This window comes from Acomys russatus, chromosome 12, assembly GCF_903995435.1.
Source record: "Acomys russatus chromosome 12, mAcoRus1.1, whole genome shotgun sequence".
Lineage (NCBI taxonomy): Eukaryota > Metazoa > Chordata > Mammalia > Rodentia > Muridae > Acomys > Acomys russatus.
The window spans coordinates 30,301,381-30,310,349 of NC_067148.1; positions in this window are offsets into that span (position 1 = coordinate 30,301,381).

Here is an 8,969-nt window from a genome sequence, read left to right on the forward strand (position 1 = left end):
GGGATGCATCCAACTCCGGTCACTTGAACATGATTCCCATCTTGGTTTAACACGTTGGGCTCCACACATTTTAAAAACGTATTAAAAAGGGTCTGTGTCCTGGCGCCAGGCAAATCTAGGTGGATTTAGGCATAAATATTCATTAGAATTTCCCTCCATCTCCCCTTAAAAAGACTCCATTGAAATGGAGATTTTGACTTTTAAGATAATGAAGAACGTTAGGAGCCTTTATTCTTGAAAAATTAATAGATTATTAAAATGGCATTTCTCTACATTTATTAGGATGGGTTTGCTTTTTAAAATAAATTTTGATGTCCTGTGCTTGTTCTGGGGGGAAGCATCTTTTCTTTCAGTAGGTGGAATAGCTCCGGCTTCCTGCGTGCATTCCTGTGCTCCCTACTAATCCTCAATTAAATGCAGCTGGGATTGCAGTTATTTTGGGGGAGTCTAAGAGAAATGATGACCTGTCTTTGATGAAAATATAGAAGGGTTTAGCTTTCTGTCCCTTTAGGTGGGGACTTTTCTAAGCTATATGAAGTCCCTTCCCAACTCTCAGAACCCTTTTCTTTGTGGTCAAATAGATGTAAACAACAAAATGAGAAATCATGAGGGTGGCCCTTTGACACTGACACAATGTTCTTGCCTGACATTTTACCTTAAGGTGTGTTTGTTTGCATAGAAGAACTGTATTCTTTTAGGGGAAAAAAACTAGAAGCCTGTGACCAAAGAAATAAGCTTTCAGAAATTTTCAGTATGGGAAGATTAAGAAGAGGGTACATTTCTCTGTTTGGTTATTATTTGATTCGCTTTTTGCTGTCACTTTTTCCTGAATGGAGTTGTCTCACTCTGGGAAAATCTAACTTGCCTCTTGAGTGAATCAAGGCAAATGAAGAGAGATTCTTTATTGTTGCCCTCTGCCTCTCCAACTGTGTCCATCAAATCTAGCTCTGGCTTGTGCAAAACAGGTGCACTGATGTTTTCCGTTCAGCATCTGCTGAGGAATATAATTACGGCATTGATTGTCTCTTCCATCTGATTGGTTTCCATGGTGCCTTTGTCTGTGTTGGGGTCTTGTTTTCTAATCATCTTACTAGTCATTTGGTCTTTGCCATGTGCCATTGAAAGTGTGTGATTCAGTTTTTCAATTCATCACATCTTATTGTTTTTATTATTTGGAATTGTAACATCACAATATGGGTTCTTTGTCTAAAAATGTTTAAAGGGAATCTAACATTTTAGAGAAATTCAAAAGGTTTAATTAGAATTAAACTATGAATCTTCCACAAAACATATCTGTCACTTAATGATTCAAATTGCTTTCCAAAACAAAGCAAAAGTTTATTTTAAACAAAATTATACTTAATTGTAACTAACTTTTTTTACTTTGCTATAGTTTGTATATGCAATGTATTCTAGGAGACAGTGTCTCTGCCTGGTGTTGCTACTAGGAGGCGGAGACTAGAAGTCCCCTGGGGGGCATGCCCTTGAAAGAGAAAACAGGCACTAATCTATCTTAACCTCTTATGTATGCATGTATGTATGTGTGTATATGTGCATGTGTATATGTAAGTATGTATGTATGTATGCATGTATCATCTATATCTATCTATCTATCTATCATCTATTCATCAATCAATCTATCTCTATATCTCTCTGGCAATGCACTACATGGTTTTACTCTATTCTGCAATCCTCTTCAGATGTGATCCATTAACAACCGGACCCAAAGAATTACACCAACTCATCACGTACTATAATCTCTAAAACTAAGATCCCAAATAATTCTTATTTTCCTCTTTGTAATTTATTATCTCTGGTGTTTGTTTTCATGACAGCTGACTAACATACACCAAAAAACAAAGAAACAAAGAAACAAACAAACAAACAAAAAACCCAAACAAATGAAAAAACAAAAAACCCAACCAAACAAACAAACAAAAATCCCCTGATATAAGGGGCTGGCGAGATGCAGAGGTGGAGAGTGAATACTGTTTTTGAAAAAGGCCTGAATTTGGTTCCCAGAACTCACCTTGGGAAGCCCACAACTGTCTATAACTTCAGCAACGGGAAATCCAACGCCCTCTCCTGGTTTCCTTGGGCAAAGTACTCACATGCACACTCAGACATACACATTTATACAAAATCTAAAAATAAAATAAAATCTTTTTAAATATACTATAAATTATTGACAGACAGCAGTCATTGTCCTCAACTGTCATTTTTTTTTTTTTAAATCAAATCTTTCCTCTTGGCCTAGATATCATTCTGCTAAAAACTGACAAAATGTCACACAACGTTTTCTTAACTTTCCTTGCAGATAGACCAAAGGCACATGACCCAATTCTAGCAAAAGAGACCCACAGGAGAGTCTGCTAGGAAGCTTCTGAGAAAAGTTTTCTTTTCTGCAAAGGTATGTAGCAGGAAACTATCCATCTTTCACGGCAGATGATATCATCTCTATGTGCCATATCTAAGCTACAACTGTACACTTAGAACGAGGAGATTAAATAAAGCTAAGAGTCAAGACTCTAAGAGTTGAGAGATGAAGTACAGACAGACCCTAACCCTCCATGATATCCTTTGAGCAAATCCTGAGATCATACCTTTAAGGCTTCCTTTGGGATGAGGCAATGCTTTTGCTGAGTCTTGGGTCTTCTATTACTTTTACCCAAAGAAAATAATAGAAAAAAAAATCTCTACATTAACTGATAGACAATTTGATTACTTTTAGGCAGCACTGAGCTATTTCCATATCAAACAATTGACTTAAAATTGTAAGTTACATAAATTTGAATGGAGACTAGTACATTTTTATTACTTAAACTAAAATGAACTTCTGAAATGACAGTTATTTTCCTAATTTTATGTGAAGAATCATATTTAAATAGATTCAGATTCTAATGACATTTTGCTCCCTGTAGAGTGGATTTTGGTCATTTACTTGGATTCTGTTGTTACCGGGGAGAAAGGTGGGTAGGTAGAGAGGGCACACTACCATGCCAAGTAGAGCTTTGCATTTAAATCCCTACCATCCAGCAGTGGTTTAATTAGTATAGGATGCAATAGGGTAGGCATAAATCCAATAGTATAAACTGCAGACTGCCAGGTGATTAAGTTCTTTATCCAGTGCTATCTAATGTTACACTCTGGCTCAGTTCAGGTATATGAAAAGAATCCTTACATTACTTCTCTTTAATGTGTGCTTCTGGGGGGAAAATCTTCAGCTTATACAAACAATCCTAGCAGATGACGGCTATGAAGCCGATCGCCTGAGGACCCACAATAATGGAGGTACCTGGCTTTGTTGCAGCAAGGTCAGGATACAGGGCTACTCTACCCTGGGTAATTTGGATGAAGAGATTGGCTTTAGGAAGGAAGTAAACAAAGGTTCCACTTTGGCTTATAGCCTAGATAAATTAAATGTGTGAGTGGAGTCAGAGAAATGGCATAAGGATTAATGGAGAGATGGAAACATGAATTTCACATTAAAAAGATTAGGGAAATCCAGACCTTTATTATAAAATATCTGTGAGCCTATAAAGATGATTTATAATACAGGAAAAGCTTTGGCTAATGCTCCTTGGAGGCTCAGAAAACATAATCCAATTTACTTGTGGTATACAAAAGAGATATACTTTAAAATAATTGCTATTTTAAACTGTAGCCTTCATGGAGTTTTGTCATCTAACCACAACATAAGGATTAACCAAAACTGTTAAACTGCTGGTTTTTAAAAATGCAATACCGTTGTGTAGTATATGAAAAGCCAGCTGTGTGAAAGAATTGTGTCAGAAGATGCATGCCACAGTCACTGGCTGAATCACCTTGGTGGGGAAACTCAGGAGTCACGCACTCATGTCACCTCTTTAATCAAGTTTCTGGAGTCATGCAGGTGCTACTCTTCGGGAAGACAAAGCTGTGACCATTGTACAATGACTGTATGGTTTTTTGTTTTTTGTTTTGTTTTGTTTTTTTCAAACATGTCCTTCCTTCAGGAATTTAGTCTAACAAAGCTCCCTAGAAGATCCAGAATCATTTTAGTTTCCGAATTAACTGTAGGAACCAAGTGGATCGATGTGGTGGGAGGTGTATTTACCTGCCTGGCTTCTCAGACAGCCATAATTGTCTGTTGCCTCTCAGGAGAACTAGTTTCTTGGAGGATTTCTCCACTTTGGTTTGTGCCTTAGAAGGAAGCAGACTCCAGGAACTTGAGTTACATCTGCTTTCCTTTCTCCCAGTCACCAGCCCATGAGTGTTTTTTCTGCTACATGCTACTCTGGCTGTTTATTCCATCTTGACAGGCAGTTTTATGACTCATGTATTAAAGTAGCATCAAACCAGAGTCACACAATTCTGTTTTGGACCCATTATGGGTATGACGGACTTTCAGTGTACAGCCTAATACAGACATTAGCAAACAGATCCTAAGGGTCAGAGATTTACCATAGTTGAAGGGAATTCTCATGGCTATATCCAGAGGTGTTGCTTCACAACCAAAGAATCCCAACAACTAATCCAGGGGGTTATTTAGGTAGAGGGAAAAATAAGAGCTTTAATGTTTGTGAGCTTCTACTATCCCTCTGACAACAGATAGAGATGACAAGTTGATAGCTTTGGAAATGGCTTATGATATTCATATTTAAATTGACCACCAAACTTGAATGCATTTACAGGTCACTCATAACACTGGCTTTTCTTAGCCATAAGAACATAAAAGAACAATTTACATATAAATAAAATATTTGTTCGTTCCCTAAATCTTGGGTATCCCTCACATTTTAGACATTTCTCTGAACACTGGAGTGTGAATAAGAGAGATACAGTCTTGTACGTGCTTTAATATGATGGCACTTGGAGGCTGAAGCAGGGGGATTGCAAGTTTGACTCTAGCTTGAGCCAGATCCTATCTCACAAAACCAAATGTAAAACAAAACTAAACAAGAAAAAAACAAAATCAAATCAGCCAGTGTGAGTGTTGAGGTGGATTTAGGAGATAGTAAGAGATGAAATAAGAGTGGGTTTTTGTTGTTGTTGTTGTTGTTTTAAAGAATTTGTTACACATGAATAGTTAGTTCCCAAGAGTTTGTTACTCGATTTTTGGTTACTCGTTGTTTGACATATTTCATTAAGGTATTTGTTAAATAAAATGACAAATATAATAGTGGTCCAGAACAAAAGGGAGGGGAAAAAAAAAGACACAGTATATGCTATTAAGGGATCTATAGGAAAGTGTGTATTCTACAAAACCTTGAAAGTATTTTGAAAAAATAAGCATACTATCATTGGTCATTAGGAAAACATAAAGAATCATCTTTCAGACTACTAGAGTGGCTAAGGTAATTAAAAATGCAAAACATAAAGCCATGGAACAGTTATTAGCTCCTGGGAACTCAGGTGAAATAGAAAATCTCTTGGGAAAAACCACTTGGAAGTTTATCTCAAAATTAGACATTAACACACGACACGACTCCCCCACTTCACTCCTAGCTAACTGTCCAAGGAAATGAAAGCATGCTGATACGAAGGCTGGGGTACAGCTCTTCACAGAACATATTTAAAATAGCCCCAAACTGCAGACAACCAGAACCAACAATCCTGCGTCTCCTGGATGGACTTGACAAATTGGGCATGCCTGTATAATGGAATACTACTCAGGACGAACAAGATTTGGACCTCTGATATGTACAGTATGTGTGACTCTCAGAAGCATATGATAACTGAGAGAGAGCCATGCTAAAACACTGCAGAGTCTGTGTGTCTGCTGGACTGTGTACATACAGCACTCATGATGCCCTTGGAGCGCAGAACTTTAGTTAACTCAAGTCACACTGGAGTTCAACATAACTCAGAGTACACACAAAGTATGCCCTCACTGGCTGGGAAAGGTAGGCCCCCCTGATGTCGTAAGAAAATAAGGTCTGACTATGCTTGCTGACAAAACCCTAACATAACTGTCTTCTGAGAGGCTTCATTCAGTAGCTGATGGCAACAGATGCAGAGACCCACAGCCAAACAATAGGCAGAGCTCAGAGAGTCTTGTGGAAAAGTAGGAGGAGAGATTGAGGGAGTTGGAGAGGTCAAGGACATCACAAGAAAACCTAGAATAAACTACCCTGGGCTTATGGGGGATCATAGAAACTGAAACATGAACCAAGGAGCATGCATGGGCTGGACCTAGGCCCCCTACACATATGTAGCAGATGTGTGGCTTGTTCTTCATGTGGGTCCCCTAACAATGGGAGTAGGGGCTGTCTCTGACTCTGTTGCCTGCTGCTGGATCCCTTTCTCCTAGCTGAGCTGCCTTGTCTGGCCTCGGTGAGAGGATGTGTCTAGTCCTGCTGTGACTTGTACCAAGGTGGGTTAGCATCCATGGGGCGGCTCCTTTCTCTAAGAATAGGGGGATGGAGTAATAGGGGAGGGGCACGAGGATGGCACTGAGAGGAGAGGAGGGAAGGGGCTGCAATCAGGCTGTATAGTGAATTAAAAAAAAGAAAAGAGAAGAATACCAGAGGAGTCCAATTTTGTCCCTTCTTAGTCATGTTACTTTCATAAATTATGCTGCAGGATGGCAGAGAGGGAGAGGGGGACTAGTCTAACCTCTATGGTGTTCATAATGTGTATGCATACCAAGACGTGAAACATAGACGGCTGATCTGGCTTTATGTAGCATTCGTGCAGGTATGGGCCATAAAATACATAGCACATAATTTTGGCCATTCTGCAATTTAAAATTTACGTTTAAAGCTGGTATTTCCCAATATAAAAATGGATAGTACCATTTGCCCTAATAATTAATAAATAGTTAATGTTCTCCATTTAAAACATTTGATGGCAAATAAAAGCACTGAGCTAAGTTGAAAGAGATTACGTTAGGAAAACACTTTCTATTTCATTACCTTAAATGGAATTTTCCATACCTTCTGAACAGAGAGTGGCATATTTTTACTTTGCAATGGGACATGTATGGTCTTGGTCCTGGAGTGCAGAGGGAAATTTTCTATTGTAACAAAGTAATGCATAGATGTCTTTAAATGCATTAGACACAAAGAACACAGATCAAATGATGGTAGTAGATGTCACGCAAAAGGCTGGTAGAAATAGATGATGTTCGGTGCTCTCATGGCTTGTTGAAACACTTTTGTTCTCTATCCTATGCTGAGAGCCAAATCCTTAAAGTGCATCCGAGCTTTGTCTGCTAGTCAGTGTTGTCCGAGCTTCTGGAAGCCGCTTCCACAGAGACCACCAGTTGTGGGTAAATCTAAAGATCTACAGTTCGTGCTGGTGAAGATGTGGAATAAGTGGTCATCCATCCATTGCTGCATGGTCACTGTGGAACTCAGCATGGCAGTTCCTCAGGAAGATGGGAACCAACCTACCTCCAGATCTAGCTGTACCATTCTTGGGTGCATACCCAAAGGACACATTCTTGGGTGCATACCCAAAGGACACATTCTTGGGTGCATACCCAAAGGACACATTCTTGGGTGCATACCCAAAGGACACATTCTTGGGTGCACACCCAAAGGACACATTCTTGGGTGCATACCCAAAGGACACATTCTTGGGTGCACACCCAAAGGACACATTCTTGGGTGCATACCCAAAGGACACATTCTTGGGTGCATACCCAAAGGACACATTCTTGGGTGCATACCCAAAGGACACATTCTTGGGTGCACACCCAAAGGACACATTCTTGGGTGCATACCCAAAGGACACATTCTTGGGTGCATACCCAAAGGACACATTCTTGGGTGCATACCCAAAGGACACATTCTTGGGTGCATACCCAAAGGACACATTCTTGGGTGCATACCCAAAGGACACATTCTTGGGTGCACACCCAAAGGACACATTCTTGGGTGCATACCCAAAGGACACATTCTTGGGTGCATACCCAAAGGACACATTCTTGGGTGCATACCCAAAGGACACATTCTTGGGTGCATACCCAAAGGACACATTCTTGGGTGCACACCCAAAGGCCACTTCACCGTACCGCAGAGACACTTACTCAGCCACGTTCTTTGCTGCTCTAATATAATAGTCAGAAATTGAAAACAACCTAGATGTCCCCCAACAGGTGAATAGATTTTAAAAATGTGGTACGTTTACAAAATGGAGTACTGCTTGGTCAGAAGGAGGAGGAGGAGGAGGAGGAGGATGTGGAGAAGGAGGAGGAGGAGGAGGAGGAGGAGGAGGAGGAGGAGGAGGAGGAGGAGGAGGAGAAGAAGAAGAAGAAGAAGAAGAAGAAGAAGAAGAAGAAGAAGAAGAAGAAGAAGAAGAAGAAATTTCAGGTAAATGGGTAGAACTGGAAAAAAAATTATCCTGAGTGAGCTACCCCAGATCCAGAAAGTATGTATTAGCTTATATGTGAATATTAGCTGTTAAGCCAATGATACCCAAGATACAATCCATAGAACCACAGAGGTTAGATAGAGAGTGCATGTCTTAGTTAGAGTTTCAATTGCTGAGATGAAACACCATGACCAAAAAGCAAGTTGGGGATGAAAGTGTTGATTCGGCTTACACATCCATATCACTGTCTATCAGTGAAGTCAGGACAGAATTCAAACAGGGCAAGAACCTGGGGTGGGAGCTGATACAGAGGCCATGGAGGGATGCTATTTACTGACTAGCTTCCTATGGTTTGCTCAGCCTGCTTACTTATAGAACCCAGGGCCTCCAGCCCAGGGGTGGCACCACCCAGAGTAGGTTGGGCCCTCTCCATTCAACTACTGATTAAGAAAATGACTTACAGCTGGATATTATGGAGGCATTTTCTCAGTTAAGATTTCCTTCTTTCAAATAACTCTAGTTTGTATGTCAAGTTGACACAAGACTAGCCAGGACAGTAAGGAGCTGGGGAGAGGAGAGTGCTGGGATAGATCCATCTCCTTAGGAAAGAGAAATGGAATAGATAGTTATGGATGGATTCTGGGGAGGATCAAGTAAAGATGGGGAGGAAA